At 47.2% G+C, this 26317-nt stretch overlaps 1 protein-coding gene and 1 non-coding gene across 2 annotated transcripts in view; one reads left to right on the plus strand and one right to left on the minus strand.

Moving 5' to 3' along the window:
- The window catches only part of ZNF469 (zinc finger protein 469), a 566114-nt gene that overhangs the window by 197815 nt on the left and 341982 nt on the right, over positions 1 to 26317 (plus strand). The window lies entirely within an intron of this gene.
- TRNAI-GAU (transfer RNA isoleucine (anticodon GAU)) lies at positions 12794 to 12864 on the minus strand. Its single transcript has one exon. It is a non-coding gene; the product is annotated as a tRNA-Ile (tRNA).

A 26317-nucleotide genomic window follows, 5' to 3' on the forward strand; every position in this document is an offset into this window, starting at 1 on the left:
AGTGGTTAGAGTGTTGGTCTAGGGCAGGGATGGCTAAACTGTGGCCATTTTCGCACTTACCTTATTCCGGAGCGACGTCCCTCTTCACTGCGCAGCGTCTGCGCGGATTTCGCACTACTTGCTCCGCAGAAGCCGGAAGTCCCGCGGCTTTTGAGTCGCAAATGTAAACCGCCAAAAACCAGTTTACATTTGCGACGCAAAAGCCGCGGGACTTCCGGCTTCCGCGGAGCAAATAGTGCGAAATCCGCGCAGACGCTGCGCGGTGAAGAGGGACGTCGCTCCGGAATAAGGTAAGTGCGAAAACGACCTATGGCTCTTTCACACAAATTGTGTGTGTTGCTCTTACATTATGCATGGGATGGAGAAAGTAGAGAAAGAAGTACTTTTCTCCCTTTCTCACAATACAAGAACTCGTGGGCCTTCAATGAAATTGCCGAGCAATCAGGTTAAAACGGATAAAAGGAAGTCCTTCTTCAGCCAAAGGGTGATTAACATGTCGAATTCACTGCCACAGGAGGTTGTGGCAGCTACAAGCATAGCCAGATTTAAGAGGGGATGGATAAAAATATGGAGCAGAGGTCCATCAGTGGCTATTAGCCACAGTATGTGTGTGTGTTTGTGTGTGTGTGTGTGTATGTGTGTGTGTGTATATACACAAGAACACATATATTGGCCACTGTGTGACACAGTGTTGGACTGGATGGGCCACTGGCCTGATCCAACGTGGTTTCTCTTATGTTCTTATGTCTGGGGCAGTGATGCTCTGTATTCTTGGTGCTGGGGGGGCACAATGGGAGGGCTTCTAGTGTCCTGGCCCCACTGATGGACCTCCTGATGGCACCTGGTTTTTTTTGGCCACTGAGTGACACAGAGTGTTGGACTGGAGGGGCCATTGGCCTGATCCAACATGGCTTCTCTTATGTGACACAGAGTGTTGGACTGGATGGGCCATTGGCCTGATCCAACATGGCTTCTCTTATGTTCTTATGTGGCAGAGAATGTTGGACTGGAGGGGCCATTGGCCTGATCCAACATGGCTTCTCTTATGTTCTTATGTGACACAGAGTGTTGGACTGGAGGGGCCATTCGCCTGATCCAACATGGCTTCTCTTATGCTCTTATGTGTCACAGAGTGTTGGACTGGAGTGGCCACTGGCCTGATCCAACATGGCTTCTCTTATGTTCTTATGTGACACAGAGTGTTGGACTGGAGGGGCCATTGGCCTGATCCAACATGGCTTCTCTTATGCTCTTATGTGTCACAGAGTGTTGGACTGGAGTGGCCACTGGCCTGATCCAACATGGCTTCTCTTATGTTCTTATGTGTCACAGAGTGTTGGACTGGAGGGGCCATTGGCCTGATCCAACATGGCTTCTCTTATGCTCTTCTGTGACACAGAGTGTTGGACTGGAGTGGCCACTGGCCTGATCCAACATGGCTTCTCTTATGTTCTTATGTGACACAGAGTGTTGGACTGGAGGGGCCATTGGCCTGATCCAGCATGGCTTCCGTTATATTCTTAAGCAAGTTTGGCCACCCCTGCTCTAGGATCAGGGGGACTTGGGTTCAAATCCCAACTTGTGCCATGGAAGCCCTCTGGGCGGGCTTGGGCCAGTCACACACTCTCCGCCTAATCTCCTTCCCAGGGCCGTTGGGAAGATAAGAACCATAGAGGAGGAGGGGGACGTGAGCCATTTGGGGTGTTCAGTGGGGCAAAAGGTGGGAGTCCAAATAAATAAACAGAGCAGATAAACAACCAAAAGGAGCTAACTGGTGTTTTTAAAGAAAGAGAGGCCCTCTCAGGGCTGTTTTTCACTGGATGATTGCAACATCTTCAGTGCATGGATGGATATAACATTAGGTAAAACTATCCTATAGCACCAGTGTGGTGTAGTGGTGAAGTGTGCGGACTCTTATCTGGGAGAACCGGGTTTGATTCCCCACTCCTCCGCTTGCACCTGCTGGAATGGCCTTGGGTCAGTCGTAGCTCTGGCAGAGGTTGTCCTTGAAAGGGCAGCTGCTGTGAGAGCCCTCTCCAGCCCCACCCACCTCACAGGGTGACTGTTGTGGGGGAGGAAGGTAAAGGAGATTGTGAGCTGCTCTGAGACTCTGAGATTCGGAGTGGAGGGCAGGATATAAATCCAATATCATCATCATCACGGCATTATCTTGAATGTAGTGCCTGGGGGTTCTACAGATCCACAGGGGAAGACATACCTGCAGCTGCCTGACCTGTGGGCCATCAAGGTCAGTTAGGGTTGCCAAGTCCAATTCAAGAAATACCTGGGGACTTTGGGGGTGGAGCCAGGAGACATTGGGGGCGGAGTCAAGAGCAAGGGTGTGACAAGCATAACTGAACTCCAAGGGAGTTCTGGCCGTCACATTTAAAGGGACTGCACATCTTTCTAAATGCCTTCCTTCCATAGGAAATAATGAAGGATAGGGGCACCTTCTTTGGGGGCTCATAGAATTGGACCCCCTGGTCCAATCTTTTTGAAACTTGGGGGGTATTTTGGTGAGAGGCACTAGATGCTATACTGAAAATTTGGTGCCTCTATCTCAAAAAACAGCACCCCCAGAGCCCCCGATAACCGCAGATCAATTCCCCATCATTCCCTATGGGACTCGTTAATGGAGGTGCATAATGGCTTTGGGGGCGGGGCTTCCCCCGCCGGCCAGCTGGTTGGGGGAGGGGGGAAGCCTGTAAAACCGGGGGGTCCCCCTCTGGGACCTGTGGATTGGGAAGCCTAAGGTCAGGATTGTCTACTCAGACAGGCAGCCGCTCTCCAGAGCTCAGAAGATGCCAGGACTGGAACCCAGGGCCCTCTGCATGCCACGCAAGTCTGCTCCCCAGATCCCGGAAAAGGAGCCTCAACAAGCACAGACGGAGTCTGTCTCTGGCATACTTTGGCCCTGGGCAGGGGTGGGATTCTAGCAGGAGCTTCTTTGCCTATTAGGCCACACACCCCAGATGTAGCCAATCCTCCAAGAGCTTACAAAAAAGAGCCTTGTAAGCTTTTGGAGGATTGGCTACATCAGGGGTGTGTGGCCTAATAGGCAAAGGAGTTACTGCTAGAAGTCCACCCCTGGCCCTGGGGAACTGAGATGGTTAATTTTTTTTAAAAAAAATGCCAGTTGTCTTTCTTTTTTTAAAGTATGTATTTCAGGATATTATATATTTTAGCTGGAACTCCTGGCTGGTCAGGGCTTTGGGAAGATTTTTGTCTGGGGAGAGGGAACTTGCACATGAATTGGAAACACAGTCTTGCCCTCACCCTTGTTGCAACTGGCCCCGGCAAGCCTCTCTTCCCGTTTATTGACGTCGGCTTTGATTTCTCCGGGCCTGTTCCCATCCCTCAGAAGGTTCCCGAAATTTTTTCTGGGCCTGCCGCTGCCTCTGGCTGCCCGCTTCGGAACCATAAATGTGATGGATCGCCATTCTCTGCAAGCTGTTGAGTTATTTATGGACCTGCAGGGATTTCAGAGCTGCCAACCAGCAGACGTGTTTGGCCAGGGGGGCAAAGGGCCAACCTGGAAAGGGGAAACCTTCACATATACCGGAATCAGCCTGGCTCAGAAAGAGATGCTGTGCCCCTGACCTCCCAGGGTGCTTACCTCTTGTCCTCTTTACACAGGGATTTCTACTCCACTTTTCTCTCTGTTGGGAACCCAAAGCAGCTGGCCACAATAGAAGCATGCAATACAAGCAAAGCAATAAGCTACGTCTTGAGCTGCTCGTGGGGGAATGGACTGACTCATCAGAACATAAGAACATAAGAGAAGCCATGTTGGATCAGGCCAATGGCCCATCCAGTCCAACACTCTGTGTCACATAAGAACATAAGAGAAGCCCTGTTGGATCAGGCTAATGGCCCATCCAGTCCAACACTCTGTGTCACATAAGAACATAAAAGAAGCCATGTTGGATCAGGCCAATGGCCCATCCAGTCCCACACTCTGTGTCACATAAGAACATAAGAGAAGCCCTGTTGGATCAGGCCAATGGCCCATCCAGTCCAACACTCTGTGTCACATAAGAACATAAGAGAAGCCATGTTGGATCAGGCCAATGGCCCCTCCAGTCCAACACTCCGTGTCACATAAGAGAAGCCCTGTTGGATCAGGCCAATGGCCCATCCAGCCCAACACTCTGTGTCACATAAGAACATAAGAGAAGCCATGTTGGGTCAAGCCAATGGCCCATCCAGTCCCACACTCTGTGTCACATAAGAACATAAGAGAAGCCCTGTTGGATCAGGCCAATGGCTCATCCAGTCCAACACTCTGTGTCACATAAGAACATAAGAGAAGCCATGTTGGGTCAAGCCAATGGCCCATCCAGTCCAACACCCTGTGTCATAGAAGAACATAAGAGAAGCCTTGTTGGGTCAAGCCAATGGCCCCTCCAGTCCAACACTCTGTGTCATAGAAGAACATAAGAGAAGCCATGTTGGGTCAAGCCAATGGCCCATTCAGTCCAACACTCTGTGTCACATAAGAGAAGCCCTGTTGGATCAGGCCAATGGCCCATCCAGTCGAACACATTGGGCGTTTTCGCACTCACCTTCAAGTGGCGCGACCACCCTCTTCACGCCGGCGGATCTGCAGGGATTTCGCATAAGAAGCGCTGGAGCAGCGAAAAGAGCCGGCGACTTCCGTCGCAAAAGCCGCTCAAACGTTTTCCTGCTTCTTGGCGGTTTCCGTTTGAGCGGGTTTCGCGACGGAACTTTCCGGCTCTTTTGGCTGCTCCGGCGCTTCTTATGCGAAATCCCTGCAGATCCGCCGGCGTGAAGAGGGTGGTCGCGCCACTTGAAGGTGAGTGCGAAAACGCCCATTGTGTCACACAGTGGCCAAAACAGCAGGTGCCACCCTGAGGTCTTGGTCCTTAGCTTCTCTTGAAAGGGCTCTTTCAAAGGAAGCTGACAAAGAGAAATATGGAGCTGTGCTTGATCCCTGGAGATAAGCAGATCCCTGGAGATAAGCAGATCCCTGGAGATAAGCAGAGCAGAGCCAAATTGAAACAGTATCCCTTGGTGAGCTGCCTGAAGAAGGATTCTCTGAAACTGGACGGAAGCAGCAGTCCAGTTGCAGCCACACCCAGTTTGGGAACTGCAATCACGTCTGCATTGGTGAATTGGACTTCAGGGAGTCCTACGAACGAAGGAAAACATGGGGCGTTTTCGCACTTACCTTTTACTGGCGCGACCACCCTCCTCACGCCGGCGGATCTGCAGGGGTTTCGCACCAGAAGCGCCGGCGCAGCCAAAAGAGCCGGCAACTTCCGTCGCGGAGCCAGCTCAAACGTTTTCCTGCTTCTTGGCGGTTTCCGTTTGAGCTGGCTCCGCGACGGAAGTTGCCGGCTCTTTTGGCTGCGCCGGCGCTTCTGGTGCGAAATCCCTGCAGATCCGCCGGCGTGAGGAGGGTGGTCGCGCCAGTAAAAGGTAAGTGCGAAAACGCCCATTGTATATTGCAAAATAGACTGTGAAATCATTACAAATTAATGTGGAAATATTGTGACTTAAAATATTGTTTAAAATATTGTTTTCAATATATATTCGTTAAAGCTCTCACGGAGTGTTCTCCTATAGCCAGTCTGGTGTAGTGGTTAAGTGTGCAGACTCTTATCTGGGAGAACCGGGTTTGATTCCCCACTCCATTTGCAGCTGCTGGAATGGCCTTGGGTCAGCCATAGCTCTGGCAGAGGTTGTCCTTGAAAGGGCAGCTGCTGTGAGAGCCCTCTCAGCCCCACCCACCTCACAGGGTGTCTGCTGTGGGGAAAGAAGGTAAAAGAGATTGTGAGCCGCTCTAAGACTCTTCGGAGTGGAGGCCGGGATATAAATCCAATATCTTCTTCTTCTTCTATATACCTCACCTGGGGATTGGCAACCCCATCTGGAGATCAGTTGTTATTCTGGGAGATCTCCAGGCCCCACCTGGAGATTAACTACCCCGCCTGGGACTAGCAGAGAAAGGTCTTCCCCAGCACCGTCCCTTCCCCAGTGGGGAGGGACGGTGGCTCAGTGGTAGAACTTCTGCTTGGTAAGCAGAAGGTCCCAGGTTCAATCCCCGGCATCTCCAAAAAAGGGTCCAGGCAAATAGGTGTGAAAAACCTCAGCTTGAGACCCTGGAGAGCCGCTGCCAGTCTGAGAAGACAATACTGACTTTGATGGACCGAGGGTCTGATTCAGTATAAGGCAGCTTCATATGTTCATATGTTCACCTGAGACCTCTAGTTGGAAACTGGACCTGGGTTCTTTTGCATTCAAAGGTGCTCTACTTGGAATGCCAGCCTCCAGGTGGGACCTGGGGATCTCCCAGATTTACTGCTCATCTCCAGACTGAAGAGACCAGTTCCCCTGGAGAAAATGGAGGCTTTAAAGCAGGGGTGCCAGACATGCAGGACAGGGGCCGAATCAGGCCCCCAGAGGGCTCCTGTCGGGCCCCCGAACAACTGGCTGTCATCTGCTTCCTTCTCCCTCTCTCTCGCTTCCTCCTGCATAAGGCTTGCTCAATTGCACAGGAGCTACAGAGCAAAACCTCTATTTTCTCCATTGGCTGAGGCTCCTCCCTTGGGGAGGAAGGGTGGTGGTGGAATAGCTTGCTTTGCCGGGCTCTCTCCATTGCACAGCAGAGCTACTGAGCCAAGCCTCTCTTTCTTCTATTGGCTGAGGCTCCCCCCCCACCCAATCTTCTGGGGAAGGAAAGAAAGAGCCAGAGGTTCCGTTGCCCGGTTCCTTGGATTCCATGGGAGAAATACAAAGAAAGCTTCTTTAAGACCAATGAGTGCTAATGTTTCATGTTTTAAGTTTTTTTTAAAATATATATATATATTTGTGTTTGTCTGTATTCTTTATAAAATTTATCTCTCTGCTACCTGGGAGCCAGTTTGGTGTAGTGGTTAAGTGTGCAGACTCTTATCTGGGAGAACCAGGTTTGATTCCCCACTCCTCCACTTGCAACTGCTAGCATGGCCTTGGGTCAGCCATAGCTCTGGCAGAGGTTGTCCTTGAAAGGGCAGCTTCTGTCAGAGCTCTCTCAGCCCCACCCACCTCACAGGGTATCTGGTGTGGGGGAGGAAGGGAAAGGAGATTGTGAGCCGCTCTGAGACTCTTTGGAGTGGAGGGCGGGATATAAATCCAATATCTTCTTCTACCTCACAGGGTGTCTGTTGTGGGGGAGGAAGGGAAAGGAGATTGTGAGCTGCTGTGAGACTCTTCGGAGCGGAGGGCAGATATAAATCCAATATCTTCATCTACCTCACAGGGTGTCTATTGTGGGGGGAGGAAGGGAAAGGAGATTGTGAGCCGCTCTGAGACTCTTCGGAGTGGAGGGCGGGATATAAATCCAATATCTTCTTCATCTTCTTCTTCTACCTAATCTTAAATAGGTACACACACGGCCCGGCCTGACATGGCTCAGCCCAACCCAACATGGCCTGGCCAAACAAGGTCTCATTTATTTCAAATCTGGCCCTCATAACCAATGAGTTTGACACCCCTGCTTTAGAGGGTGGCCTTTATGGTATTGTACTTCACTGAGGTCTTTCCTGTTCTCCCAGGCTCCATTCCAAATTCCCAGGGGTCTCTCAACCTGGATCTGCTGACTCCACTTCTCCCCCACCCCCCACCCCGCTAAAAAAAAGAGGACCCAGCAACCCTACCTCTGAGCCCCCCCCCCCCACTTGCTTTTTAAGTGCTGTCAATTCACATGCAATTAAGTAGGGAAGAGGGAATTCGCCATGCAAAAGCTGTGAGCAATTAGCATCGTTGGTGGGCAGGCTTTCCCCCCCTGAGCTGTTAAAGCCTATTGAGTTAATTACTGCTTTTCTGCAATATCAGTTTCTTTCAGGCTGCAGGCGCTGGGCAGCAGGGAAAGTCGACCTCCTTTCTTGTGGCAGAGGGCCTGGGAGACAGCGCTGGCGTTCACAGAGAAAAGTGTTGTTTTACAGCCACGTGGCAGAGAGGATAGAATTGTCAGCTCGGAGTTGGGAGATTTGAGGGGCGGAACCCGGGAGGGGGAGGGACATCAGATGGGTACAATGCCACAGCTCAAGGCTGCCGAACTCATTGGTTATGAGGGCCGGATCTGACATAAATGAAACCTTGTTGGGCTGGGCCGTGTACGTCACAATATGTAATGCCAGGTAGCAGTGATATAAATTTTATAAAGGACACAGAGATTCTTTTCTTTCTTTCTTTCTTTCTTTCTTTCTTTCTTCTTTCTTTCTTTCTTTCTTTCTTTCTTTCTTTCTTTCTTTCTTTCTTTCTTTCAAAAAAGGTGCTTTCTTTTTATCTCTCCAGTGCGATTGAGGGAACTGGGCAAAGGAAGCTCTGACTCTTTCGCTCCCTCCCAAGGGGACGAGGGGGAGGAACCTCAGCCAAGAGAAGGAAGGGAGGCTTGACTTAGAGCAGAGGTGACCAAATTGTGGCCCAGGAGCCACATGTGGCTCTTTCACACGTATTGCATGGCTCTGAAGCCCCCACTGCCCTGATGGTTGACAGCTTGGAGAATGTGTTTAAAGTTAAAGTTACTTTCATTCAACCTCCCTCTCCCTCATCTATCTATCTATCTATCTATCTATCTATCTATCTATCTATCTATCTATCTATCTATCTATCTATCTATCTATCTATCTATCTATCTATCTATCATCTATCTATCTATCTATCTATCTATCTATCTATCTATCTATCTATCTATCTATCTTCCTTCCTTCCTTCCTTCCTTCCTTCCTTCCTTCCTTCCTTCCTTCCTTCCTTCCTTCCTTCCTTCCTTCCTTCCTTCCTCCTTCCCTCCCTCCCTCCCTCCCTCCCCCACTTCCATCCATCTTGCAGCTCTCAAACACTGACGTTCATGCCTTGTGGCTCTCAAACACCTGATGCATAAGTCTTGCGGCTTTCAGACATCTGACATTGATTCTGTGTCGCTCTCACGATGAGCAAGTTTGGCCACGCCCGGTTTAGAAGGAAACCCTGGTCTCAAGCTATGTAGGTTTGGCTGAGAGAGACTAGCTGGCCCTCGGTCTCCCAACAAGCTTTCAAAGAGCTCGGGCCTGTTACCTTTTTTCTCTGGAGCTCATTCGGTGGATGCGGAGTTCCGGAAGGTCTTCTTGTCAGGCAGATAAGAAGAGCCAGCAAGCACTACCGAGTGGCTGTTGCAGAGAAGGCTTTGGGGACCGATATTCCCCAGCAGATGCATCGTATTAAAATGGCAAGCTGTGTGTGGGGAACACATGCATGCTGGAGACAAGATGCTTCTCAAACCACCCCACTCAAGAGGTTTAACATCTGGGGAAGGAGCTGACAGAATCTTTTTTTTTTTAAGCATTCTTTCTCCCAGATAAGAGTCTGCGCACTTCACCACTACACCAAACTGGCTCTCCTGAGCTGGAACCACAGCAGAGGGGAGAGTTTTTGAGGGAGTGGAGACACATCATTATTGTGTCATTATGAGTTATTATTATTCAGAATCGTTATATCTTGAATGTCATCATCATCAACAGCATTTATCAGGATCACAAGATCAGCCAACAGCAGCTTACCAGTTCAGTTTACATACAAACATAACATTTATACGAGGGCTAAAAGGCATGGCCTTATAGGTGTAATCAGTTAGAAATGAAGAGTTATTAAAAGGTTTGGAATATAAGCTTCCTTGGGGTCAAAGCCTCAGCACAAAATTTGGCACTTCATCTCGAACAGAAGAGTAAGCATTGCTTGACTTTTAGACATTAATCCACTTTTGTTTCATGGGCTATTGTATGTATGTTGTATACTGTTTTATTGCATTGCTTATTGTCTGTTTTATACAGTTTTATTATTGCATTTTTAAAATGTTGTCATCTGCCTTGAATCTCAGTGAGGAGGGGGGCTATAACTGAAGGAAGGTCTTTCAGGGAAACGAAGTTTATTTGAATACAGACTCAGTGGGCGTTTTCGCACTCACCTTAATCAGCAGCGACCCCCTCTTCACCGCGCAGGATCTGCGTGGATTTCGCACTAATTGCCGCGGAGCACCCGGAAGAGCCGGAAAGTCCCGGCGCTTTTGCAGCGCAAACGGAAACCGCAAAAAACCAGTTTCCGTTTGCGCCGCAAAAGCGCCGGGACTTTCCGGCTCTTCCGGGTGCTCCGCGGCAATTAGTGCGAAATCCGCACAGATCCTGCACGGTGAAGAGGGGTGTCGCTGCTGATTAAGGTGAGTGCGAAAACGCCCAGTGTCTTCCACTGGACATCTGAAAGGGTCTCATAATTAGGGATGGGCACAAAGCTCATTCTTGCAGTTTGGTTCATGGTTCGTGGCTGATACACCAGTTTGGTTCGCATTGGTTTGTGAGCCATTTAAAGTTTAAACCCCTGCTTTCTGCTCCCCATTAAAAAAAAAACTGCAGGGAGCAGAAAGCAGGGTTTAAATAGCTCCAAGCCATTTAAACAAAGCAGCTAGTTTTCATGAAGAGCAGAAAGCAGGGGTAAACTCCTTCTTTCTGTTGTTCACAAACGGTCACAAACTGCATCAAAATTTGTGGAAATTTGTGGTGATTCTTCAGTTCATGAACATCGCTTTACGAACCATGAATCATCCAAAATTTGTGATTAATAGCCAATTCTTACTCATAATACTGTTGTGCCCAAATTACTCGTACTGGTGATGGAGCGGATGCTCTGGCTATTCTCAGATGAAGAAAATTTTGTTGTGAGAGTGAATAAAAACAGATTACAGAATTTTTTAAAAAAAAGTTGTCCCAAACTTTTGATAACTAGACATAGAGTTCTTTTTTCTGAATTAGGACTCTTCAAGCAGTGCTGTCTAAATAAATCACTGTTCTCATGTACATCAGAAGAGGCCAAGAGCAGTGATTCATGCAGAGGTGCAACAGGCAGCTTCCTCAGAGGATGCAGAATTCTGCTGCTTTTCTACATCTGGAATGTGGCTGCTTTCTCAGCACTGAGCAGGGGTACTCTGCTCTCCTTTTTGGCCAGTGTTGCTTGTTGCGGTCCTCCATAGGACTCAGGAGAGTGCGGTAGGCTCTAAAACAAGTTTAGTTTATTTGATTTGTTAGAAGAAGATAGATTCAGGTGTTGGTCTGAAGCGGAAGAACAGAGTTTGAGTCCGGCAGCACTTTGTTGGTTTTAAATGTGCCAGTGGGCTCGAGTTAGAAGTATGTATGTCAAGATTGGTGTTTCCGCTAAGATGAGTTAGTGTGAGCTAGCTAACAGTTTTTTCACCTCCAGCTCACCCGTTTTTGTCTTAGCTCAGGAAGCAAACTAATTTCTGCAGATTTAGCCAAATCGCTCGCTCATAACTTTAATGCCAGTAGCCCACAAAGTAGAATTTTTGCTCACAAGACTCTGCAGCTTAAGGGGAGTATTGGTCAAGAAGGTATTGTTAGTCTGCCTGTAGCAGTAAGAAAGGAGCAAGAATCCAGTAGTACCTTAAAGACTAGCAAAATTTGTGGCAAAAAACCCCTCAGGGCCCTGCCAAAAAAAAATGTTAGTCTTAAAGTTGCTACTGGACTTCTGTTCTTTTTCTACTAGGGTTGCCAATCCCCAGGTGGAGGCAGGGTATCCCCTGGTTTGGAGGCCCTCCCCCCACTTCAAAGTCATCAGAAAGTGGGGGGGGGGAAGGGAAATGTCTGCTGGGCCGTCCATTATTCCCTAAGGAGACCAATTTCTATAGGGTATAATGGGGAATTGATCTGTGGGTATCTGGAGCTCTGAGGGGATTGTCTTTTGAGGTAGATGCACCAAATTTTCAGCGTAGCATCCAGTGCCTCTCCCAAAATATCCTCCAAGTTTCAAAAAGATTGGACCAGGGGGTCCGATTCTGTGAGTCCCAAAAGAAGGTGCCCCTATCCATTATTTCCAGTGGCAGGAAGGCATTTAAAGGTGTCGAGTCCCTTTAATGTGATGTCCTGAACTCCCTTTGGAATTCATTTATGCTTGTCACAACCTTGCTCCTGGCTCCACCCCAAATGTCTCCTGGCTCCACCCCCAAAGTCCCCAGATATTTCTCGAATTGGACTTGGCAACCCTGTTTTCTACTGATGTAGGGGCTTTTTTTTTTTCTGGAAAAAGAGGTGCCGGAGCTCTCAAGAGGGACATGGAGGAGAAACACCTGGGTGCCCCTCATGAACCTTTAAACATTTGGGAGAATTTTGTTTCCCCAAAGGGGTTCCGGGACTCTGTTCCACCACGTTCCCCCAGAAAAAAAGCCCTGTAAATAATTAAGTGGGAAAGTGCCTGGTTATTGTGCTGTCGCAAGCATAATACTAAATACTCTACAGACTTGGCTGTCTCTTCTCCCCAGAGAATTCTGGTCTTTGTAGTTCTGTGAGTGAATGAAGCAGAAGTCGTGGAGAAGGCCTGGGACACTCTTGAAGGGAAGCTGTGGTGGCCGTTACCACGACATGTGTGTAGTGCAGAAAGCTAGTACATATGAACATATGAAGCTGTCTTCTACTGAATCAGACCCTCGGTCCATCAAAGTTAGTCTTGTCTACTCAGACTGGCAGCGGCTCTCCAGGGTCTCAAGCTGAGGTTTTTCACGCCTATTTTGCCTGGACCCTTTTTAGTTGGAGATGCTGGGGATTGAACCTGGGACCTTCTGCTTACCAAGCAGATGCTCTACCACTGAGCCACTGTCTCTCCCCTAATAGCAGAACATATGAAGCTGCCTTATACTGAATCAGACCCCCCTCGGTCCATCCAAGTCAGTCTTGTCTACTCAGACTGGCAGCGGCTCTCCAGGGTCTCAAGCTGAGGCCTTTCACGCCTACTTGCCTGGACCCTTTTTAGTTGGAGATGCCAGGGATTGAACCTGGGACCTTCTGCTTATCAAGCAAATGCTCTACCACTGAGCCACTGTCCCTCCCTTAAAGTTGCCTTTGTTCCTTGTGAACACATGAAGCTGCCTTAAGAACATAAGAGAAGCCATGTTGGATCAGGCCAACGGCCCATCAAGTCCAACACTCTGTGTCACACAGTGGCAAAAAATGTTATATACACACATACACTGTGGCTAATAGCCACTGATGGACCTCTGCTCCATATTTTTTATCTAAACCCCTCTTGAAGGTGGCTATACTTGTGGCCGCCACCACCTCCTGTGGCAGTGAATTCCACATGTTAATCACCCTTTGGGTGAAGAAGTACTTCCTTTTATCCGTTTTAACCTGTCTGCTCAGCAATTTCATCGAATGCCCACGAGTTCTTGTATTGTGAGAAAGGGAGAAAAGTACTTCTTTCTCTACTTTCTCCATTCCATGCATTATCTTGTAAACCTCTATCATGTCACCCCGCAGTCGACGTTTCTCCAAGCTAAAGAGTCCCAAGCGTTTCAACCTTTCTTCATAGGGAAAGTGCTCCAGCCCTTTAATCATTCTAGTTGCCCTTCTCTGCACCTTCTCTAAAGCTATAATATCCTTTTTTGAGGTGCGGCGACCAGAACTGCACACAGTACTCCAAATGAGACCGCACCATCGATTTATACAGGGGCATTATGATACTGGCTGATTTGTTTTCAATTCCCTTCCTAATAATTCCCAGCATGGCATTGGCCTTTTTTATTGCAAACTCACACTGTCTTGACACTTTCAGTGAGTTATCTATCAAGACCCCAAGATCTCTCTCTTGATCAGTCTCTGCCAGTTCACACCCCATCAACTTGTATTTGTAGCTGGGATTCTTAGCCCCAATGTGCATTACTTTGCACTTGGCCACATTGAACCGCATCTGCCACGTTGACGCCCACTCACCCAGCCTCAACAGATCCCTTTGGAGTTCCTCACAATCCTCTCTGGTTCTCACCACCCTGAACAATTTAGTGTCATCCGCAAACTTGGCCACTTCACTGCTCACTCCCAACTCTAAATCATTTATGAACAAGTTAAAGAGCATGGGACCCAGTACCGAGCCCTGTGGCACCCCACTGCTTACCGTCCTCCACTGCGAAGACTGCCCATTTATACTCACTCTCTGCTTCCTATTACTCAGCCAGTTTTTGATCCACAAGAGGACCTGTCCTTTTACTCCATGATTCTCAAGCTTTCTAAGGAGCCTTTGATGAGGAACTTTATCAAAAGCTTTCTGGAAGTCAAGGTAAACAACATCTATCGGGTCTCCTTTGTCCACATGTTTGTTCACCCCCTCAAAGAAATGCAACAGGTTAGTGAGGCAAGATCTTCCCTTGCAGAACCCATGCTGAGTCTTCCTCAATAACCCGTGTTCATCAATGTGCCTACTCATTCTGTCCTTGATAATGGTTTCTACCAACTTTCCCGGTATTGAAGTCAGACTGACTGGCCTGTAATTTCCCGGATCTCCTCTGGAACCTTTTTTAAAGATGGGGGTGACATTTGCTACCTTCCAGTCCTCAGGAATGGAGGCAGATTTCAATGAAAGATTACAGATTTTTGTTAGAAGATCCACAAGTTCAACTTTGAGTTCCTTCAGAACTCTCGGATGTATGCCATCCGGACCCGGTGACTTATTAGTTTTTAATTTGTCTATCAGTTGTAGGACCTCCTCATTTGTCACCTCAATCTGACTCAGGTCTTTCAACACCCCTTCCAAAATTAGTGGTTCTGGGGCGGGCAAAAAGTTCTCGTCTTCTACAGTGAAGACGGAGGCAAAAAATTCATTTAGCTTCTCAGCCATTTCCCTATCCTCCTTCAGTAATCCTTTTACCCCATGGTCATCCAAGGGCCCCACTGCCTCCCTGGCTGGTTTCCTACTTCTAATATATTTGAAGAAAGTTTTATTGTTGGTCTTTATGTTTTTTGCAATATGCTCCTCATAGTCCCTTTTTGCCTGCCTGATCACAGTCTTGCATTTGATTTGCCACAGCCTGTGTTCCCTTTTACTAATCTCACTTGGACTGGTTTTCCACCGCTTAAAGGAGTCCTTCTTACCTTTTACAGCTTCCATTACTTTGTTTGTTAACCACGCAGGCCTTTTCTTATGCCTGTTTGTGCCTTTCCTAACTTGTGGTATGTATTTTATCTGAGCTTCTAGGATTATAGTTTTAAATAGCGTCCAAGCTTCCCCAAGGGTTTTGACCGTATGTACCTTTCCTTTCAGTTTCTTCCTCACATGCCTCCTCATCTCAGTGTATTTACCCCTTTTAAAGTTAAACGTGGTTGTGGTGGTCTTTTTGGACAACTCCCTATTTATACAAACGGTGAAATCAATAACATTATGGTCACTGCTCCCAAGCGGCGCAATCACTTTTACATCTCTCACCAAGTCTTGGGCATTACTTAGGACCAAATCCAGGATCGCCCCACCCCTGGTAGGTTCTGAGACCATCTGCTCCATAGCACAGTCATTGAGAGCATCAAGAAACTCAATCTCTTTCTCTCGACCAGAACACATATTGACCCAATCAATCTGCGGGTAGTTAAAATCACCTATTACAACACAGTTTTTACGTTTAGCCGCTATCTTTAAGCCTTCCATCATATTATAATCGTCCTCTCTCTTTTGATTTGGTGGGCAATAACAAACTCCCATAGTTAAATTTCCTTTTGGGCCCTCTATTTCAACCCAAAGCATTTCTAAAAGTGAATCTAATTCTCTGATCTCAGCCTTACTGGACCGTATATCCTCTCTGACATACAGAGCCACCCCACCTCCAACCCTTCCCTCCCTATCCTTCCGATATAGCTTATATCCAGGAATCACCGTGACCCACTGATTCTCCTCATTCCACCAAGTTTCTGAAATTCCCACAATGTCTATGTTTTCTCCCAACACTAAACATTCCAATTCACCAATTTTACTTTGAACACTTCTAGCATTTGCATACAAACATCTATAATTTCCCAGGCGAGCTAGGCCTTCTACTGAATCTGACCCTCCTGGGTCCATCAAAGTCAGTATTGTCTGCTCAGACTGGCAGCGGCTCTCCAGGGTCTCAAGCTGAGGTTTTTTATGCCCTTTTTAGTTGGATTTGCCGGGGATTGAACCTGGGACCTTCTGCTTACCAAGCAGATGCTCTACCACTGAGCTACTGTTCCTCATAGTAGCTTTTGCAGGAGCTGCTGCTGTTAGTCGAGGCAGCAGTTCTGGATTTTGTCCTTGCGGATGAAAGATGCAGGGCTTGTTTGGTAGCTCCGGTTAAAGATTTATGGACGACACTTGCAAGGAAGCCTTAAGTTCACTGCCAGGAGACTGGAGCAAAGCAGGGGGAGGGAAAAAAAAAAAGAACTGTGTTTGCTTTAAAAATAATATCTTGGTGCTTGTGTTGATCCATGTTTTCAAAGTGATTAAAGTATTTCATCGCTGGAACAGAGCTGTACATCTTACACATTTTTCCACTCTCGAGCGCAGGGGTCAGGGTGAACAAGAGACGGAATTTTGGATTCTGCTCTGTTTGGTATTGACAGGCCGGGTGGTGATAGATCTCTCCGCACCTGTTGCGGCAGCGTCTGCTATGAAATATTCCTTCTCCGTCATCCCCTCCCAGCATGAACGAACATTTTTAATTGTCACTGTTCTAGTAGATTTATCTTGGATCAGGCTGTGAGTCGAGAACTTGTGAACCTTTGCAAACCCAGCCTATGGGTTTCAGCAGCATCTTTCGGAGACTGTGATCGATTTCTCACTAGGGCATGTTTTGGGTAGAGAGCCTTTTGCTCCTGGGGCTTGTTTCCATTTTCACACAGGTTGCCCTGGAGCTGTGAGTTCATGCGCTGCTTTTCCACAGCAAGCAGAAACCGCTCATCAGAGGACTTTGCTTGCTGTGGAAAAGCAACGGGCCAACTCGCAGCTCCGGAACAACTTGTGCGAAAACGGAGAGAAGCCCCGGGAGCAAAAGGGCTCCCTACCTGGAACAAGCCTAGTGCAAAATCGGTCTGTGTCTGCAATCCCATAAAAAGCCGAGTGTGCTTGGAATTGCAAAATGCAACTTAAAGACCAAATTATTTATTTATTGTATTAGATTTTAGGCCACCTTCCCCTGCAAGCAGGGCTCAGCGTGGCTCACGACAGATAAATATAACACGGCCTTGAGCCATTTCTGAGCTGGTGCCTGTTTGAAGTTAGTTGAGACTATATGTCCTATGAAGAAACACAGTGAGATTACTTTAGTGATATGGAAGAGGGTGCTGATACTGATTAACTATGAAGCTGTATGAATTATAGTCTGTGGATTATTTGATTTGAAGGGAAATGGAGTAGAGCTTTCCACTGCTTGAAGATTTGTCTAAGCAGGACAAATCTACAAGTCAACTCCCTGTACTTTGGTGCTCTACTATCTTCCATGAACGCACTCTTTGAGAGTTTTGCCTATGTCTCTCTGTATTTGTGTATTCTCACCATTATCACGTTATTGTATTGCTATATAGTCTTAGTGATTGTTGGTCACTATAGCCATTTGTGGTTGTGTGTTTATTCATTTACCGGTGACCTCTCTCTGGTGTTAAAAAAAGAAGATATCACAGTGGCAGAGGTGATGAACATATGAACACATGAAACTGTCTTCTACTGAATCAGACCCTCGGTCCATCAAAGTCAGTATTGTCTACTCAGACTGGCAGCGGCTCTCATAAGAACATAAGAGAAGCCATGTTGGATCAGGCCAATGGCCCATCCAGTCCAACACTCCGTGTCACACAGTGGTCAATATATGTGTGTGTCTGTATACACACACACACACATACATACATATACACATACACACACATACTGTAGCTAATAGCCACTGATGGACCTCTGCTCCATATTTTTATCCAATCCCTTTGGGTGAGAAGTACTTTCTTTTATCCGTTTTAACCTGACTGCTCAGCAATTTCATCGAATGCCCACGAGTTCTTGTATTGTGAAAAAGGGAGAAAAGTACTTCTTTCTCTACTTTCTCCATCCCATGCATAATCTTGTCAACCTCTATCATGTCACCCCACAATCAACGTTTCTCCAAGCTAAAGAGCCCCAAGCGTTTTAACCTTTCTTCATAGGGAAAGTGTTCCAACCCTTTAATCATTCAAGAAGCCCTTTTCTGGACTTTTTCCAATGCTATAATATCCTTTCCAATGCTATAATATCCTCTTTAAGGTGCAGTCTCAAGGCTCTCCAGGGTCTCAAAGCTGAGGTTTTTCTTTTTTCTTTTATTTTATAAGTTTTATTAGTTTCAAGAAATTAGGAATAGAGAATGGGGGGGATGGAAAATAAAAGTATGTATTAACCTTTTTCTGTACAGAAAATACTTTCAAAGAATACAAGTCTGCATCTGCAATATTTTCTTAAAATACATAAATTGTCAGTTATTATTATATCTGAACCATACATCACTCCTACTTGCCTGGACCCTTTTTAGTTGGAGATGCCGGGGATTGAACCTGGGACCTTCTGCATACCAAGCAGATGCTCTACCACTGAGCCACTGTCCCTCCCCAAGCAAAAGTGATAAGGCAGGAAGAAGGGTAGACAAAGACAGGGCTGCGTGAACCTCTCCCTCTTGCAACACTGCGTTTTCTCTCTCACCTCCCCTTTTGCCTGGAACTATCACTCGCTTTCCACTTTTTCCAAGTTCAGAGGGCTGAAGCGCATCCCCTACTCTTGACAGCAGCCTTCAGCACCCAGGGGGTAGGGAGGTTCGCATGGGTTTCCAAGCAATGAGCAATTTACATGCGCATACAGAAGTTTCCTCTGTGAGATCAGAAGTTAGATAAGAGAAGCATTTGATCACGGAAAAAATTGCATCTAATCTTCAGCATTCAAACTCTTCCAGTTTCTCTGGGAAATGGTTTCTTTTCATCGAGTTTGTCACTTCCCAAGAAATTCCTCCCTGTGACCCCTCACAAATGTTGCTGCTCTACTTTTAATTTTTCCTGATCCTGCTTTAGCTCCTTGTCATTCTTTCATGACCCAGGAGTAGATGCTACTATACACTGTCCTTTTTATTTACCCTTTTTGTAGTATCCTTTTCCTCCTTGCTTTTTTTTCTGTTTTCCCTTCTTTTTCTGGTAAACCTACTGTTGTTACTACCTTGTCCAGGGTCTCCTCTTGAGTTTGATATGCTTGCTTAAAGAGTTTCTGCATATGCAAAGCGTTATGATTTTTCAAAGATGGTCTCTTTTAATTCAATTTCTTACCGTAGCTTGTCATGATATTTGTGTATTGACTGCCCTTTTTATTTTTTTGCTTAATGGCTTTTTCTTATTTCTGTATGTTTTTTGAGATTTCTTAGTAAACTTTTGAAAAGTTAAAAAAAAAGTTATAGAGAGAGACAAGAAATGAATTTCTTTTCCATTGCAATCTGCTTTGTTAAAAGCCAGTTTGGTGTAGTGGTTAAGTGTGCGGACTCTTATCTGGGAGAACCAGGTTTGATTCCCCTCTCCTCCACTTGCATGTGCTTGAATGGAATTGGGTCAGCCATAGCTCTCTTATCTAGGAAAACCGGTTTGATTCCCCACTCCTCCACTTGCATGTGCTTGAATGGCCTTGGGTCAGCCATAGCTCTCTTATCTAGGAGAACCGGGTTTGATTCCCCACTCCTCCACTTGCATGTGCTTGAATGGCCTTGGGTCAGCCATAGCTCTCTTATCTAGGAGAACAGGGTTTGATTCCCCACTCCTCCACTTGCATGTGCTTGAATGGCCTTGGGTCAGCCATAGCTCTCTTATCTAGGAGAACAGGGTTTGATTCCCCACTCCTCCACTTGCAGCTGCTGGAATGGCCTTGGGTCAGCCAGAGCTCTCACAGGGGTTGTCCTTGAAAGGGCAGCTGCTGTGAGAACTCTCGCGGCCCTACCCACCTCACAGGGTGTCTGTTGTGGGGGGCAAAGATATAGGAGATTGTAAGCCACTCTGAGTCTCTGATTCAGAGAGATGGAAAAGGAAATGAAAGGTCCCCTGTGCAAGCACCAGTCGTTTCTGTCTCTGGGGTGCTGTTGCTTTCACAATGTTTTCATTGTGGTTTGACATTGCCTTCCCCAGTCATCTACACTTTCCCCTCAGCAAGCTGGGTACTCATTTTACTGACCTCGGAAGGATGGAAGGCTGAGTCAACCTCGAGCTGGCTACCTGAAAACCCAACTTCCACCGGGGATTGAACTCATGTCTTGACTTGAGCAGAGCTTAGGACTGCAGTACTGCAACTTTAATACTCTGTGCAGAGAGAAGGGTGGGGTATAAATCTGCAGCTGTCGTCGTCGTCTTCTTCTTTCTTCTTCAAAAGCTGCTTGTTAAGTTAAGAATCATGGATGTTGAAAGGCAACATGATTTGAACCTGATAAAGCGATATTTGCCAGGAAATGCAGGTTTAAATAAGCTAATTTTTGTTGTTCAGTCGCACAGTCGAGTCTGACTCTTTGCGACCCCATGGACAAAGTCACACCAGGCCCTCCTGACTTCCGCCATCCTCCGACGTTTGCTCAAATTTGTGTTAGTTACATCAGTAATTCTGTCCAACTATCTCATCTTTTGTCGTCCCCTTCTTCTTTTGCCTTCTGTCTTTCCCAGCATCAGGGTCTTCTCCAGGGAGGGCTCCCTTCTCATTGGGTGGCCAAAGTATTTGAGCTTCAGCTTCAGCATCTGACCTTCCAGGGAACAGTCTGGGTTGGTTTCCTTTAGGACTGACTGATTGGATCTTCTTGCAGTCCAAGGGACTAATATCAATGTCACATTAGAGCCAGTTATATACCTCCGATCTGCTCTCAATTCCCTGGGAGAAATGCAAGATTTTATTTAGACAAGTTGTTCGCTGAGAGAGAGCAGGCGATCACTTTAAACATGGCAAAATTTGCTATGCGGGCCATTAAAATCTGGAAACAAGTTATCGACAGTCAGCCTAAATAGAGATTTTAATTATTTTAATTATTTAATAGTCGTTTAGTTTTGATGCTTTGACGACTGATATTGCTGATAATGTCTGCATGACTTTTGATGGTGCACCAGCTGATATGAGATCTTTTACTCCTCTTTTATGTATTTGGTCAATGCCCGTAGAAATAAATTATGTATAGCTGCTTGTCCTCTTTCCCTGGTCCACCCTTTAAAAACAAGCGTGGTTGCTATCCTCACTGCCAGGTAGGATTGCTTTCCTGCTCCGTTGTAGGTGGGGAGCGTGCTTGCCTTGCCTCCCCCCCCATTTATTTTCCTGCTAGCTGATCTAGAGCCAGTTCTCAATGGCAGCCGTCAACCTTAAAACAGCCTCATATTGTTGGTTTAATGAGTCACCCCTGTAGCAGCTGAGAGGCCAGCCAAAGATAGCATTTCTTCAAGGGGGAAATTACTGGAAAAGACAATCCCTTCTTAAAATCCGGCTCCACCTCCAGCGTTGGCAACCAGTAGCCACCCTTGGCTCTTTCATGGCGGCCTGCAATGGGGTTGGATGGCTGTTGTTTGAGGGGGAAAGGAATGACACTTGGAGGGGGGAGGAGTTTTTCAGTGAGGGTGCATATTCTGTCTTAAAATACACTCTGATGTCATGGCACCTTGAGCGAGAAGCACGGTAGGTTTCCTAAAAGGGCAGAGGAAAATAAAGGAGCGTGTCAAACTTGCTCCTGATCCGGGGTAGCAGGCAAACAATTCCTGCAGGCCATTTGAACACGTTTCTGCCATCCGGGGCTTTTTTTGTAGCAGGAACCCTTTGCCTGTTAGGCCACACACCCCAGATATAGGCAGTCCTCCTGGAGCTTATGGTAGGCCCTATACTAAGAGCCCTATAAGCTCTTGGAGAATTGGCTACATCAGGGGGGAGTGGCCTAATATGCAAAGGAGTGCCTGCTTAGGGTTGCCAATATCCGGGTGGGGGCAGGGAATCAGAAAGCGGGGAGGGAAATGTCTGCTAGGCATTCCATTATTCCCTCTGGAGACCAATTCCCATGGGGTATAATGGAGAATTGATCAGTGAGTATCTGGGGCTTGGGGGGGGGCTGTTTTTTTGAGTAAAGGCACCAAATTTTCAGCATAGCATTCAGTGTCTCTCGCCAAAACTACCCTCCAAGTTTCAAAAGGATTGGAGCAGGGGGTCCAATTCTATGAGCCCCCAAAGAAGGTGCCCCTACCCTTCATTATTTTCAATGGAGGGAAGGCATTTAAAAGGTGTGCAGTCCCTTTAAGTGTGATGGCCAGAACCCCCTTTGGAGTTCAATGATGCTTGCCACAGCTTTGTTCCTGGCTCCACCCCCAAAGACTCCTGGCTCCGCCCCCTGATATTTCTTGAATTGGACTTGACAACCCTACTCCTGCTACAAAAAAAAACCCCAACAAACCTTGCTGCCATGTATCCTGATGCTGTGCTAGCAACCTCTGAAGCTTCTTGCTTAAAACAAAAAAAAACCCCTGAAACCCCAGCAGGCCAGATTTTAGGGCATGAGTGTCCTTTTGCCGCAGCCTAGATATGCTCTTACGTATTGAGGAAAAGGTATCTGACCCCTTGGAGAGTGAGTTGCAGAAAGAACCACCAGGTCAAGAAAGCATCATCCAGGAGAGAGTCTGTTCTGCCGCGGGCTAAGGATGTGGTCTGAGCATTCTTGGAACTGAGGCAGTCAAAGACTGCCTCAAAGTTGAAGCCTGGTTCTCATAACGGAACACTCGGGAAGATTCTGATGGATCATCTGGCATTTCTTCCTTTTGGCAGATGGTTGGGTTTAAAGCAAGCTCGTAGGTTGTGGCGCTTGGACCCTAATGAGCCCTGTGCTGGGAAATACCAGAGGTCCCTCTAATCTGGTGATCTGTCTCTGGACATTGGCTGATGCTGTCTGTTTAAGAGGAACACATTAAGTCCTCTATAATGCCCCTAATTGTGTAATGCTCTCCTATGGGGGAGGCTGCTTCCTGGCACCAGAAAACCTCATCTTGATCTAATCTTTGTTCCTTGGCTCTCCCAGTAATGAACTCAGAGCGGCTTCCCTCGTGCATTCACCTTTTAAATATGCTCTCGTGCCTTGAATGCACTTCCCATCTGTACCTCTCCAGAAGCTTTGACTTGTCCAAGAAGCAAATGTAGTTCCCGGGAGGCCCCAACTTTCTAGGGAAAAAAAGAGAGAGAAGAGATTCAGAGGTTGAGATGTGCTTCCTACACATGGAAAGATTGCTTTCTCTTCCTCCATAAAGCGTTGGCGGTCCACAATAAGTCAATATAACTTCGAGGATCAGCTGTGAGAGTTCCCCCCCGCCCCGCTCTGATGGGGAGAAAGGAACAACAAGGATGGGTCGCTTAGAACAAAAAAAGGATGCCAGAGTCAATATAAAGTCGCCGCTGATGCATGCAGGGTAGGAAAACCAGAGCGTTGGCAAGACGTTGAGCTTCACTGGATTAGTATTGTAGACATATTTTCTGTACATTGTAGTAGTCATAGTTTAAAATAGTTAAAATAGACCACTTGGGTGTGACATTGTTATGTTTAATGTGGCTGTTGTGGTTTCATCTGGGTGGCCTTTGGTTTTGGGAGGAGTTTCTCTTGTCTGCCTCGAAATAAATGCCTGAACTTTGTTAACCTACAAAGCTGCAGTCTGTGGGCTCACTGGCCGGTCTATTGATTGACGTTTATTATAGGCTGATTCCGCATTTGCCGTTTGCCTTCCTTTCGCTCCGGGGTTGTTCCATGCGGGCCTGATTTCCCGATTCCGCACTAGAGGATTTCTCCCGGAATCAATTCCCAATCTGTTCCGTGTGTTTTGATTCCGCAGTACTGTTGCTCCCGGAGTTTCCACCATAATCGGAGCTATTTCCCCCTTCCCTCCCTCCTCACTCATTCATGCCCCTCCCTCCTCACTCATCCATGTAGTTCCTTTTTTTTTTTAACGCATGCATGTTTGCATTACAATGTAACCTTTTTTATTGCATTATGACGTAACACCAGAGGCCCCTGGTCTATTGTCTAAAGCAGGAAGCACACACTTGCTGCAATGCTAAGCACAGTTTTCAGGAAAAAACTATTTAAAAAAAAGGGGAGCCCGAAGGGGGGGGTGGTATCTAAAGTATTGTCCCCAGCACATCAGCCAAGGGCTATAAAAATAGCCAAGTTCCCTCTTGAGGAACATGCGGGGGGCGGTGGCGGATAAAAGTGGCATCAGCACATCTTAAAATTAGTTCGCGTAACATCTATTTTTATTTCGTGACGTTGTAATGAAACTATTGTAAAAAAAAAAGTATGATAGCACGAAGTGCTTTCAGTTGGGGGGGGGGGGAATAACGTTGTGAACGATCAAATGTTATGGCAGATTACTTCCCAGATAATGGAGGGCACAACACCAAAATCTCGTGGAACACCATAAAGAGTGAGGGCGTTTGAAAGTAAGGGATGCATTCGGGCAAAGAAGAGAATCGTGTTGCAGCGTTATGCGTTACAGCGTTGCAACGCAAAACCAGCTTTGCTTAAAAAAAAAATTCCTAATCGGATAATGGCGGACAATTTTAAAAGGGAGTAAAAGTAAGAGGGTGTGACAAAATAACTGGGCGGAATCAGGGGCGTGGAGTTATGTGGGTGTGTTCTAATGATGCCACAAGTTTGACAGCGCACTGGCTCGAGTTCCGCACATAAAATTCCGAGCCTCCGAACAGCAGCAGCAGCAGCAGCAGCAAAAAAAAAAAAAGATCTGGTATTTTGCTGATCACCCTGATCCGGGGCGGCACCGCATAGGAGGTGGGTCAAACATTGGAGGTGGGTCAAACAGCCGCCCCAGGTCAAAATGTGCGGAAACCAACATCTGCCCCGGGGGAAACACAGCGTCGGAGCCGGAGCAAAGGCTAATGCAGACTCACCCACAGTCTGCCTGAAGGTGGATGATACAGTGGAAATCAGTGCAATCAATAGAAAAAGACACCTGACAAAGCAATCAGACTATTCAAAGAGTTGAACCATAAGGAAGGCTGAGTGCAGAAGAATAGATGCTTTCGAGCTGTGGTGCTGGAGAAGACTCTGAGGTCGTTTTCGCACTCACCTCCAGCCGGCGCGACCCCCCTCTTCACCGCGCAGGATCTGTGCGGATTTCGCACTAAATGCCGCGGAGCAGCCTTTTGCGCCGGAAACTTCCAGCGCAAAAGCCGCTCAAACGCCAAACTGCTTTTTGGCGATTTACGTTTGAGCGGCTTTTGCGACGGGAGTTTCCGGCGCAAAAGGCTGCTCCGCGGCATTTAGTGCAAAATCCGCGCAGATCCTGCGCGGTGAAGAGGGGGGTCGCGCCGGCTGGAGGTGAGTGCGAAAACGACCTGAGAGTTCCTTGGACTGCAAGAAGATTAAATCAGTCAGTCCGAAGGGGAATCAACCCTGACTGTTCCCTGGAAGGTCAGATGCTGAAGCTGAAGCTCAAATCCTTCGGCCACCAAATGAGAAGGGAGCACTCACTGGAGAAGATCCTGATGGTGGGAAAGACAGAAGGCAAAAGACGAAGGGGATGGCAAAAGAGGAGATGGCTGGACAGCGTTCCTGATGTCACTAACATGAATTTGAGCAGATAAAAAAATATTACAGCATTGGAAAAAGTGCAGAAAAGGACAACGAGAATGAAGAAAGGTTAAAACGCTTGGGGCTCTTTAGCTTGGAGAAATGTCGACTGAGGGTGACATGATAGAGGTTTACAAGATTATGCATGGGATGGAGAAAGTAGAGAAAGAAGTCCTTTTCTCCCTTTCTCACAATACAAGAACTCGTGGGCACTCCATGAAATTGCTGAACAGTCGGGTTAGAATGGATAAAAGGAAGTACTTCACCAGAAGGGTGATTAACATGTGGAATTCACTGCCACAGAAAATGGTGGCAGCTACAGGCATAGCCAGCTTCAAGAGGGGGTTGGATCAACATATGGAGCAGAGCAGAGGTCCAATAGTGGCTCTTAGCCACAGCGGATCGTTGGAACTCTTTGTCTGGGGCAAGTGATGCTCTGTATTCTTGGTACTTGGGGGGTGAAACAGTGGGAGGGCTTTTAGTATCCTGGCCCCATTGGTGGACCTCCTGATGGCCCCTGGGATTTGGCCACTGTGTGACACAGTGTTGGACTGGATGGGCCACTGGCCTGATCTAACATGGCTTCTGTTATGTTCTTCTGTGACACAGAATGTTGGACTGGATGGGCCATTGGCCTGATCCAACAGGGCTTCTCTTATGTTCTTATGTGACACAGAGTGTTGGACTGGAGGGGCCATTGGTCTGACCCAACATGGCTTCTCTTATGTTCTTATGTGACACAGAGTGTTGGACTGGAGGGGCCATTGGCCTGATCCAACAGGGCTTCTCTTATGTTCTTATGTGACACAGAGTGTTGGACTGGAGGGGCCACTGGCCTGATCCAACATGACTTCTCTTATGTTCTTCTGCGACACAGAGTGTTGGACTGGATGGGCCACTGGCCTGATCCAACATGGCTTCTCTTATGTT

The sequence above is a fragment of the Heteronotia binoei genome, chromosome 14 (assembly GCF_032191835.1).
Source record: "Heteronotia binoei isolate CCM8104 ecotype False Entrance Well chromosome 14, APGP_CSIRO_Hbin_v1, whole genome shotgun sequence".
NCBI classification, from domain to species: domain Eukaryota; kingdom Metazoa; phylum Chordata; class Lepidosauria; order Squamata; family Gekkonidae; genus Heteronotia; species Heteronotia binoei.